At 43.1% G+C, this 12910-nt stretch overlaps 1 pseudogene across 1 annotated transcript; it reads right to left on the bottom strand.

Moving 5' to 3' along the window:
- Positions 1-443: 443 nt before the first annotated feature.
- Positions 444-9393, bottom strand: LOC147879627 (putative pentatricopeptide repeat-containing protein At3g15130; annotated as a pseudogene). The gene is made up of 5 exons (XR_015540628.1): positions 9257-9393; positions 9063-9121; positions 7300-8979; positions 6742-6760; positions 444-1710 (listed from the first exon to the last, which is right to left on the bottom strand). The product of XR_015540628.1 is annotated as a putative pentatricopeptide repeat-containing protein At3g15130 (transcript).
- Between the last annotated feature and the right edge of the window lie 3517 nt (positions 9394-12910).

The raw sequence follows: 12910 nt of genomic DNA, 5'->3' as shown, positions 1-12910 counted from the left end.
TTTCAATGCACACACTGGAACTTGACACCAGATAAAGAGGTTTGAGAGCCTAAATTAAAGACATAGGGTGCCATTAAGTTCAAAGCTTTATTAAAAGAACATCTTGAAGGAATCTAGAATCTTTTGTTCACTTAGATCAAGTATCTTTTGCAAGGGCTCTAGCTCCTCCCAAATATAAAAGAGGATTCCTGTCACACTCCATCGGCAAACACTGAAGCCTTTTCAGCAGGTACTGGACTGAGGAGCATGTAGACCTTTTGTCTTCTGGGTAGGGATCCCATGGGATAAACTCCATGGTGTCACGCTAGACCCCCTTTAAAGTGTCTCTTGCTAGGACCTAACGGAATCTTAATGCCAGTTCATGATTTGACCTTGGGGTCACAACACCACCATTGATTTGAACAATACTGTAAATGAAGGCATACCTTAGTGCTGGAGGCAAAGTCCCCTTACATAAGGGTTACCCACATACACGGTCAGTAAATCTAGCCCATAGGGATAGGGGGTGTAAGATGGCAGCCACCTAGGATTCCAAAATCTTCTCCAAAGTTGAGGAAGAAGAAAAGTAGCAGGGGCTCTAGACAGATGAGGTTGGGAGGTGACTCATTCGTGCTGCTCACACAGGTCCAAACAGTTGAGAGAGACTCGAGAGAACGTAAAAAACATTGCAACTAAGGGGGACACTCATATTTGTAGATGCACTGACGTCACTAATAGTCCCCACAGGCACATTTTCCTCCCTTGAAGACATGAAAGCAATTTGCATCTCTGACAAAAATAGTTCGCTGCTCTATCTTTGATATCATTGAAGTGGCTGCATGACGGTCCTTACAAACCCGAAGATTCTTGACAACACGCATGGGTACCCCATTGGGTGTATTGATTCGGGCACAAGCAATAGCCAGCTTCTTGCTATGCCCACATAACCCATCTGTTCTTGCATCTGCGGACATGTCTTGTGCCACACAATGCAAACCTGGGACATACCCTTCCTCCCTCATCTTACAAGAGAGATCTTTTAGCTTTGCATGTATAGTTTTGCTTTGGGATTGTCTGGTCTCCCCAACCAAAAATGAATGCACAATACCCTCACCATCAGTCCACCAACTCTGTCCAAGCTTCTTCCATGAATGTTTTTCCACTCTCATTGATTCCACCTTCTTCTCTTCCTCCTGCATGTGAGCATCTGCATAGATGTTAGACATCAAAATATAAGCTGCAGCATCCTTTTCATCCAATTGCAATGCATGTTCAAAGGCTAGTCTTCCAAGCTCCACATTGCCCCACTTTTGACAAGCAGCCAACACAGTATGCCACACCACAAGATTAGGATGGAAAGGCATCCTCTTAACCATTGCTACTGCGTTGTCTAACTGGCCTACACGGCCAAGGAGATCAACCATGTGAGTGTAGTGCTCAATAGTTGGAGCGATGCCGTAGTCTTTGCTCATGGCCTCAAAGTACTTTTGGCCCTTATCCACTAGACCTGCATGACTGCAAATGGTAAGCACAATAGAAAATGTGAAACAATCGGGCTTCATCCCTTCGCCTCTCATCCTTGCAAGCATATGGAAAACAATCCCACTTTCTCCTAGCTGGGCATATGCTGCCATTAGTGCAGTCCACGAGACTACATCTCGAATTGGCAGCTTGTTAAACACTTGTGCTTCCACAAGTGCGGCACACTGGGCATATGTATCCACCAAGGTGCTGTGAAGATTGTGGGAGAGAGGGAAGGAGTCTCACTTGCGGCTTTCTCACATGCACAATGGGGGAATACACACAAAGGTGGAGGCTGAAAACAGTTTTCCTCTTCTTAGTTGTGAAAGCCAAAAGAACTCTAGTACAAAGAAAATAGAAGAACCCTATATGTGGGTCTCAAACCAAACTCAACTAACTAAGGTGGCATACTAACTGAGCCACAAACTAGAGTAGATAAGGATAGCTGTCATCCAGCTATTATTCGTGGGCGGTGTACCAACCGCATCTCCAGCTAACAAGTCGGTGACATAAATACACAACGGTCACCCTGGCATATCTCGAGTGGAGCTCGATATCTCAACACTCCCCCTCGAGCTTAATCCCAAATCCTGCACACCAAGCAGGTCTCTGAACCTGCGCAGCTTCTCTGCGCCCAATGCTTTCGTGAATATGTCAGCTACCTGATCCTCTGTGCTGACATAAACTAGATCAATAAGACCTAGTAAAACCTTCTCCCGCACATAGTGATAATGTACCTCAATGTGCTTTGTTCTAGCATGGAAGACTGGGTTCTTTGCCAAGTGTATGCTGCTCATGTTGTCACAATAAATGACAACTGGCCCATCTGTAGACTGATGCATATCATAGAGTAGCTTATGCAACCATGCTACCTCACATGCAGCCATTGCTGCACCCCTGTACTCAGCCTCTGTGCTCGACAAGGCAACTGTAGGCTGTTTCTTGCTGCTCCAAGTGACTGCAGCACTCCCAAAAGAGAACATATATCCACTGGTAGATCGTCTATCAGAAACACTACCAGCCCAATCAGCATCAGTGTATCCATGCAACTGTATCTGAACCCCAGCCTCATAAAATAGTCCATACTGCAATGTGGACTTCACATACCTGAGTATGCGTCTAGCCGCATCCAAATGCGGTTTCCTTGGAGCCTGTGTAAACTGACTTACCAACCCAACAGCATATCTCAAATCTGGCCTAGTAATAGTCATGTAAATCAAACTTCCTACTATGCATCTGTACATAGTAGGGTCTTCTAGAAGCTCACCTGCATCTGCGCTCAGCTTCACATTCTGCTCCAAAGGAACTGAAATAGGCTTACAGCCTGTCATCCCATATTTGGACAGCATGTCCAATCCATACTGCCTCTGCAAGAGCTGTATCCCACTTAGTGATCTAATCACCTCAATGCCCAAGAAATAACGCAGCTCTCCCAAATCCTTCATCTCAAACTTCTGCCTCAATAGCATTTTCACATGAAGGATATCTTCATCACTATCACCTGTGATGAGCCTGTGATGATCAAATCATCAACATAAATGACCAACAGCATAATCCCTTTCTGTGTTTTTCTCACATAGAGTGAGAAATATGCCTTGGAAATCTGAAAGTCAATAGTGACAAGATACTGTCCTATCTTGTCAGACCATGCTCTAGGTGCTTGCTTCAAGCCATATAAGGCTTTCTTCAACCTGCAAACAAACTCAAGATGAGTAGCATGAACATAACCTGTTGGCTGCTCCATAAAGACCTCTTCTTGCAAATCACCATGCAAGAAGGCATTCTTTACATCCATCTGATGTAAAGACCATCCCTTTGATGCAGCCATAGCAATGACTGCTCTTACGGTTGCCATCCTTGCAACCGGGCTGAAAGTTTCTTCATAATCAATGCCATATGTCTGTGCATACCCCTTGACAACTAATCTTGCCTTGTATCTATTCACAGAACCATCTGCATTGTGCTTGATCTTATAAACCCACTTACAGCCAATTGCATTCTTGCCTTTAGGCAAAGGCACCAATTCCCATGTAGCATTAGCATCCAAGGCATCCATTTCTTCATCCATGGCTTTCTCCCATTTTTCATTTCCCATGACTTGCTCAAAAGAAGTGGGTTCTGGTTCCTGTATCACTTTGACCATATAGGCATAGTGAATGGCTGTAAATCCATCATATTTCAGCCTATCCACAGGATACCTAACCCTGGTAGACCTGCGCAAAATAGGCTCACTTCCAGGTGCTCTCAAAACATCCCTGGTCTTCCTTACTCCAGGTGTAACAACAGAAGGAATACCCAACTCATCATCAATGCTCTGCTCTGAGCCACTGGATTCACCATCCACATAAGAGTGACCTGCATTCACATCAAACATGGGCTGATCTACCTTCTCTTTTCCTTTTCGTGATACCTGCGTACCACTATCTGCATTGCTTTGAGGAGATTCTCCTGATCTCAATCTTCCTGTCCATGGCGAAGTATGTGAACCACTACTAGATGACACTGCAGGTCCACTGATATTTTGTGATTGCTGCTGTGAATTCTGTGCAGCATTACCATTTTGTGCATCTGCATCAATCATCACATTTACTGGTTTATACCAGCTGCTCATCTCATCAAACACAACATCTCTGCTCACAGTAAACTTACGAGTAGAAGGGTTATAGCATCTATACCCTTTCTGCTGCAGAGAATAACCAATAAAGATGCACTTCTCAGCTTTTGGATCCAACTTGGACCTCAACTCATCTGGCACATGGACATAGGCAATGCAACCAAAAATTTTCAAATGAGAAATATCTGGTTTCCTACCAGTATACATCTCTTCTGGCGTCATGCCATGTATTGCTGCAGTGGGAGTCCTGTTCATTATATATACTGCTGTAGCAACTGCTTCAGCCCAATAATAATCTGGTAGATCTTTTTCATTTAGCATAGCCCGAGATACCTCTCCAATATGCCTGTTTTTCCTTTCTGCAATTCCATTTTGCTGTGGGGTATGACTGCATGAATATTGCTGCTTTATACCATGCTCCTGCAAGAACCTTGCAAACTCATTTGAGAGGTACTCTCCCCCTCCATCTGACCTTAGGCATTTTATTTGCAGGCCTATTTCTTTTTCAACCATAGCTTTGAAAGCTTTGAAGTGCCCAAACACTTCACTTTTCTTTTTCATAAAATACACCCAAAGTTTTCTGTTGAAGTCATCAATAAATGTGACAAAATAGTGACAGCCACCAATAGATGCAGCTTTAGTAGTCCACACATCAGAGTGGATGAATTCCAATGGCTTTTTACTCTCTTGAGCATGCCTAGGAAAAGGTTTCCTTGCCTGTTTCCCAAATTGACAGGCTTCACAAACCTTGTGCATTTCTGCAACCTTGAATTTAGGCAATCCTGCAACTTAATTTTGGGCTTGCATTGATTTAAGTCGTTGTATATTAACATGACCAATGCGTTTGTGCCAGATATCAATATCTGCAACTACACCAGTCCCATGTGCAAACATTGCTGCACTCAATTCAGGCATGTCCGCATCCAACGTAAGCATCCTGCCCTTCTTCTTTCCTTTTGCTATCAAGCGACCATTATTTTTCATATCCTCAACAAAGCATCCATGAGGATTAAATCTGACCTGCAAGCCCTGCTCAACCATCTGACCAACAGAAACCAGGTTCTTGGTGATGTTCGGGACATGAAATACATCAGACAAGTATTTCTTTTTCCCATCCTACATAGACAAAGGAATTTTGCCAATCTGCACAATAGGATGTGCAGTATCATCACCGGTCTCCACAAATCCTGGTTTTTCCATTTTCCTTGCATCTTGCATCCATTCTGCATGACCTATCATGTGGTTTGACGCACCTGAGTTAACATACCACACATCATTTTGTTCTTCTGCACTTGTCACAGAATTGGTCATATGCTGCACCATAAATAGATGCTCATTTCTGTCATCACCCTGCCTGCTAGAAGATGCATAATTGCCTTGCTGCAATTTTCCACTCATAATGTCATTCTGCTTTTTATAGCAGTCCTTAGCCATATGACCCATTTTGCCACAATAGTAGCATTCAACATTGCTGTTTGCATTTTGGCTTCTCTGCCATCCACCACGGCCTCTTTGGCTCCCCCTGCCTCTAGAGTTACCACGTCCTCCTGCATAGGACTGGTTTTCTTGCGTTTGCTGCATATTCTGATTTCTACCACGGCCTGCAGATCGGCCTCCTCTACCTCTGCCTCTACCTCTGCTAGCATTTGAGTAGAAGACAGTTTCTTTTGAAGTTCCTACTGAAGAAGATGCACCACCATTTCTCTGCTCTTCAGAAATTAGAAGAGCAATCAGCTCCTCAAAATCAGGAAATTTTTCACGGACGGCAATGGATGTCCGGAACTGTGCATAATCCTTTCCTAGACCATTCAAGGTCACAGAAACCAAATCGTCATCATCCACTGGCGACCCAATGGAAGCAAGTGCATCCGCAATTTTCTTCACCTTCATGTGGTAGTCATTGATGCTCATGTTTTCTCTCTGCACATTATGCAACTCCTGTTTGAGTTGCATTTTCCTGGCCTGGGTATTTGTGCTGTATATTTTAGCCAAAGTATCCCATGCCACCTTTGGCGTACTTGCATCCTGAATATGCACAATCATGGAGTCCGAAATACTGATAGACAGCCAGTACATAACTTTCCTGGCTCTCTCATGCCATCCTTTGAATGCCTGCATTTCCTGTTGACTGGGAACATTAGGAAGAACAGGTTCTTCTTCATTTCCTGTAATGAACTCCCAATAGCCTTTTCCCATCAAGAAATTCGTCATTCTAAACTTCCATGCCTGGAAGTTGTTCTTGTCAAGCTTTTCAGTGACAATCTGTGAAAGAGAATCAGATGCCATTACAGAACACTGCAAAATATTTTGTCACTGCAAAAAACACAGCTTTTGCCTCACACGGGCAGAACTGCAAAACTGACGAAAGTGGTATTTCACCACACAGTCACTTCCTAGTGACGATTTTGCATGAACAGGCAACAAGCATGAATCTGCAACTCCCAATATCTCTGCACACAGGCATACGATGCAATTTCTGCGGCAACTTTCCACCGATAGCCGCGCAGTGGTCGCACAGCAAAAAATAGGGCCTTTTTTTGAGTGCCTGCGAATAACTTCCGCCTTCAAAACAGGCCCCGAAACGGCCTCAAATCAGAAAAATAAAGACACTAGGGGTTTGCCCTCACCTGCAACATATACTGCGCTCTCGCCACACCGCGAAGGGCGTCTCAATCTGAAACAGTGCACTCCTGCACTTCTGGCTGTGCTACCTACAGAGATTTGCTCCCAAACTCGAAATAGGAAAGCAACACTGGTCCTCTTACCAGGACACCACGAACTTGGCTTGCTTTCTTGAGCTCCTTACCACGAACAAGGCTCTGATACCATGTGAAGATTGTGGGAGAGAGGGAAGGAGTCTCACTTGCGGCTTTCTCACATGCACAATGGGGGAATACACACAAAGGTGGAGGCTGAAAACAGTTTTCCTCTTCTTAGTTGTGAAAGCCAAAAGAACTCTAGTACAAAGAAAATAGAAGAACCCTATATGTGGGTCTCAAACCAAACTCAACTAACTAAGGTGGCATACTAACTGAGCCACAAACTAGAGTAGATAAGGATAGCTGTCATCCAGCTATTATTCATGGGCGGTGTACCAACCGCATCTCCAGCTAACAAGTCGGTGACATAAATACACAACGGTCACCCTGGCATATCTCGGAGCTCGATATCTCAACAGGTGCTGCCAACAAAAAGATCTCTTTCAAGTCCCCTTCTGGCAATCTCAGAGTGTATTTCACGCCCCCTCACTATGGCTCCTATGCTGCCACAAGCTTTCAAGCTGCAAACAAATGTGATAGCATTTGGAGTGAAACCCTCCAGTTGCATCTGTTCGAGACAGTGCAGTGCGTCCTCACCAAGCCCATGCTCAGCATATCCTACCATTAATGAAGTCCATGAGACCTTGTTTTGAATTGGCAGCTTGTCAAAAGCATCACGTGCTTCTGCCAGTAAGCCACATTTAACATACATATCTACCAATGTACTACCAACAAAAATATCTCGTTCTAGCCCCTTTCTGGCAATCTCACTGTGTATTTCTCGGCCCTTGCCTATGACTCCTATACTGCCACAAGCTTGTAAGCAGCAGCTAAATGTGACAGCATTTGGAGAGAGACCCTCCACTTGCATATATTCAAGACAGTTCAACGCTTCCTCACCAAGCCCAGCTTTAGTGCATTCCATGAGACCTCATTTTGAATTGGCAGCTTGTCAAATGCTTCCCATGCTTCTGCAAGTGACACACACTTGGCATACATATCCACCAAGGTGTTGCCAACAAAAACATTTCTTTCCAGTCCCTTCCTGGCAATCTTGGTGTGCATTTCTCGACCCTTGTCTATGGCTCCTACGCTGCCACAAGCTTTCAAGCTGCAAACAAACGTGACAGCATCTGGAGAGAGACCCTCCGTCTGCATCTGTATGAGACAGTTCAGTGCTTCTTCACCAAGCCCATGCTCGGCATATCCTGCCATTAATGCATTCCACGAGACCTCATTTCGAACTGGCAGCTTGTCAAAGGCTTCTTGTGCTTCTGCAAGCTTGCCACATTTGGCATACATATCCACCAAAGTGCTGCCAACAAAAAGATCTGTTTCCAGCCCCTTTCTGACAATCTCAATGTGTATTTCTCTGCCTCTTTCTGCATCTTTCAGTCTAGCACAAGCCTTCTGTACTGTGACAAAGGTATACTTATCAGGATGTATAGAATCCTCTTGCATTTCCCGGTAGAGGTTGAGAGCATGCTGTGATTCCCCACATTCAATGGAACCTGAGATGAGAGAAGTCCATGAATACACATTCCGATCAACCAACTTGTTGAAAAGGTGCTGAGCATCGCCCATGCTTCCAACGTGGATCAACATTACAACGAGATAGTTCCCGAGAGATCTATGATCTTCCAGCCCATTTTTGCACATGTAGGCATATAACCGCTGTGTATACGTTTGGCTTTTCAGCATTCTGCACTTGTGTGCAATACATGTGAGGTTCTGAATTGAAGGTGGCTGGGGCATTCTTTCCATACACGTGAAAGCCTCCTCTAAGCTGAGAGTTTCCCACCCCCTCTTCTCATGTCCTTTAAATGCATTCACCTTTACTTCAGACCTGAAACTGACATTGCCATACTCCACCAAGCCCCGGTCTTGGGCCTGACTAATGGGTGCTTTGGCCTTTTTCTTGAGCATGTTTTTAACAGAAGCTGAATTGTACCACTCATCTATCGATGGCGACTGCTTAGTAATCTTGCCAGTGGATGCTTTCGCATTTTTCTCGGGCATGTCTATAACCCAACCTTGATTGTACACGTCTACCAATGGGGAGTCTTTTGTAATAGTATACTTGAAATCTAGAGATCTTGGGTTTGTCTGTTAGTTAAGATTCAGAAGAGACGTCAGACTACGCAATCTACAGCATTAACTGTGCAAATCAGACCTCGTTGCACACTTACTTTGTTGTCTTCGTTCTCCGTAAAGTACTGCTTCAATAAGTGCTCGATCCCTGACCTGCCTGTGAAGCATGACCACAGCGAAAACCAGTTGCGAGGAATGGGATATCGTTAGAACAAACGTAACGTCGGGTTATATTATCTAAAAGAGGGAGTAAAATCTTAAGCCGGATTTTCTCAATTCCGAACGGCAGTACCTTGACGTTGATGAGCTGCGAAACAGTGGGAGTTAGGGAAGGGCAGTGTCGTGTCGTATGTACGACCGGGATCTCTGCCTCTTCCCGTACATAAGTTCATCATCATCATGACAACAACTCAGAAACGCAATGAGGAGAGTAGCTCGTAGTATATCATACTAATCTGACCCCAACAATTTGTTGTTTTTGAGTGAAAAAGAGAATTATATTAACTGCTAAAAGGGACACAAAAACAGCTATAAAGCTGAAGTTACATGACTCCTCTAAGGGCTAATACCGCAGGGAGTAACACAGGATGATAATGACTGAAATAATCAAGTACATCCAAGGTATAAACTTGAAAAATGAGAAAGAAATCCGAAGGTGGCCTCAAATCGATGGCATTCCTAAACTTCCAGATCTCTCTAAGAAGCACACCACAAATGTACTCCACACACCACGAATGTACTCCAGAGAAAGAATTGTAAACTTGTGAGTCTGACCCCAACAATTGCCCATTGTTAATTAAATTTACCGTTTTTGCGTGCCCAAAAAAAACAAGGTGAATTTCATTCATAAGGCATGCCCTTAAGAGAGGTTTAAGGTAGCGTAGAGAAGTGAGTGGTCGGACTAGTAGATGGAGTTGTACCAAAGATTGTGTGTTTTTCCTTATCGTTTGTCCATATGTGGTCAATAGTTGTACCATTAATAGTTGTTTCGATGTTGAATCAATTGAAGGAAGTTGTTTTTGCTCATGAAGTTTTTGAGTTTTGATGTGCCGTAGTTGTTATCGTCAATGTTTATGTTGAAGTCTCCAATGATTGTTGTGAACTCAATGTTATTTGTTTTTGCAACCAAAAAGTAGGTTTTCTATTGAAGTTATAAGTGATGTGGTTGTTGCCAATGGTGACTTGTAGACATTTACAATTGCAATGTTCTTTAAATTTGTGGTCGTGAAAATTGTTAGCATCCATTGGCAACTGCTTGCTTGAATATGGTGTTCATGGAGGAGCTTTACATCATCTTTGTAACATGTGGCTATGCCCACTCCATCGTTTCTTTGGAGACATTTGAATCCAAGCAGAGATATGATTGGCGAGTTGTTATTGTGCAACTCTTGAAGACATAGTATTGTAGGGCTTAGAAGGCTTTTGTCGTTTAGTATGCTTATCATGTGTGGATTTAGTGCACGTGTGTTGAGAGATTGCAACATTTTGTGGTTTTCAAGATTTGTTGAAAAGTTTTTTTGTTGGGTTATCCTGTGTCTTTCTTTTTGTAGTCTTTCAATTTCTTTTAAAACATTTGCATCTACTTTGATGTGCTTTGGTTGAAGTGGTTTAATTAAGTAAAGGTTTTAAGGGTTTCATATACGAGATAGTGTTGTGTATGTTAGGCCATGTGATTTGATGAGGGAAGGGTCAAATGCAAGGCAATCCATGGATAGTCCTTGTGAACGGTCAATTGTTCTAGCGGCGGCTAGCTATATTGGGAATTGTGACCTTGTAATAGAATTTACATTGTTTTTCCTATTTGAAATTCTCTTGTGATTTGATGTAGTGGAGTCCATGTGTTTGGAATGTTGTTCATGTATAGTTTGGAGTTATTGAAGCAAGTTTTCATGTCTGCTTTTGTATTGTTGAACAAGATCCAAACAAGATGGGGTTCATTTTGTGTGTTGGAGTGTTTGAATATTCCATCGGCGCCATTTACAAGGCCATCTAAAATGTCCAAATTTCTAGAGCATATTTCTACAATCATTCCCGGTTTCAAATGTAGTGTTTTGTGCAAGCCAGCTGTGTTTCTAGGGTTGGTAGGTATTGTTATTGATTTGCTATAGTTTTTGTGTCTTTTGTCTATTGCCTCAAGTGTATGAGGGATTTCTTGTAGTAAGTCAAAGATTTATTTGCAAAAATGTGTCTCAAATAGTCTTCAAAGGTTTGGATATGACGACCATGAAGATTGCACACACAAAGATATAGGTGCATGACTTGAGAAAATTAGGGCCCGATGTTGAGGTTAAATACTATTTTGGAGCACAGCCATTGAAGATTCTCCTCTGCAGTAGGCTCGTAAGTGGGGATGTCCCTTAACAAAATGATAAGTAGTCAAAAAAAATGCATTATTGTGATGACTACCACATCTGGGACCGAAGAAAGGTTGTGTTGAATTCCTCCATATGTGCCACCAATGCATAGGAGGATCCTACTTCTGAAAAATCGAGCCTTGGGAAAATTTATGGGATATTCGGATCTAACTCTCAAATAAAATTAAATATTCCCTTATTTTGAACTCATGTGATAGTCACATATATTATTGGGTGGCCCCCCCGAGACATTACACAAGTCTATCTAGTGAAAAACTACAAGAACTGCCGCAACTATACAAAGAACTTGAACTAGTTGTGTTTGATGAAGTTTCCTTGATTGGGCATAGTACAATGGTTGCAACCGATATGCATCTACAAGAAATTAAACACAACCACCTTCAACCATTTGGAGGACTTGATGTTCTCTTGTGTGGAGACCTATGTCAAGCCAGTCCAACAAAAGATTCATGGATCTTCATGGATCAATCTACAAACACCACAATGATGACATCTTTTTGGAAAGACAACGTCTTCCTCTATGAATTGAATATATAAAGCGTCAGTCCAACATCGCATTCCTTGAAATTTCGAATAGAATAAGAATTGGGCAACACACATTAAATGACATCTCCTACATCAACGACAACTACGTAAGACGACCATCTCGAAAACAAGACATTCCACACTTGTTCTACACAAATGCATACCCTAATCCGCCAAATGTAGAGTTTAATGAGGATTATATGCGAGAGCGCATGGATTTGGTCTTGAAGCATCGTAGATCAACCTTGCGTACTTCCATCACAAAGGGGTTGGCTAAACCCAGCTAGGCAAACAAAGCTGATTGGAAGTACTTCAAGTAGCAACATAGGGACCATCCTGAATTGTTCGAGGGTCAGAGGAGGGCTGCGAAGAGACGGCTGGATGTCATAGGTACTTCGCACTTTGGTGCAGGCGGACGGTATGCATTCGAGGCAACCATCGTAAGTCTACTTCTTCTCATTTAATGTATTGTTCTATTTGTTTTACTACATAGCACTTTAGCTAACTCTAACTCTCGTGCACGGCTAGCAAAGGAGTTCCCTGAGGGGTAGTCGCAATGCTACGTGGAAGAGGAGTCGGACCAGGGGTAGTCATTGTGCTAGGTCCGAGAGGATTCGGACCAGGGGTAGTCCTCGAGGTAGCCACCTGAGAGGAATCAAAGTCCTCTGGAGCATAAAGATCTTGAGCTCTTCTCCTGCGAGGCTGTCCGTACTCATCAGATGAGCGACGTGATCCCATGTCTAACATAGACACAAACACGAAAGCAAAAAACAAAAAAACAAACATAAGCATAGGCATCGGCATAGGCATAGGCAAAGAGAAAGAAGAGGGAAAGGAAATAAGAGGGAAAGGAAAGAGGGAAAGAAGAGGATTTTAGACAGAAATGCATTAGTCCGAGGTATGTCATTTCAAACTCTCTTCTTAGCAAATGCTTCGTCTGCGAGATCTTCTCTTCATGCTTCCCTGTTATGATAAGGTCATCCACATAAAGAACCACAATCATACATCTGCCTCCTTTTCTGAAGATATATAAATTTGCATCTGAT

Source organism: Dipteris shenzhenensis, chromosome 33, assembly GCF_047967505.1.
Source record: "Dipteris shenzhenensis isolate YYH24624 ecotype China chromosome 33, Dip_SZ_1.0, whole genome shotgun sequence".
NCBI classification, from domain to species: domain Eukaryota; kingdom Viridiplantae; phylum Streptophyta; class Polypodiopsida; order Gleicheniales; family Dipteridaceae; genus Dipteris; species Dipteris shenzhenensis.
Note: the sequence above shows the minus strand (reverse complement) of the source record. Positions and strands in the feature narration are given on the sequence as shown.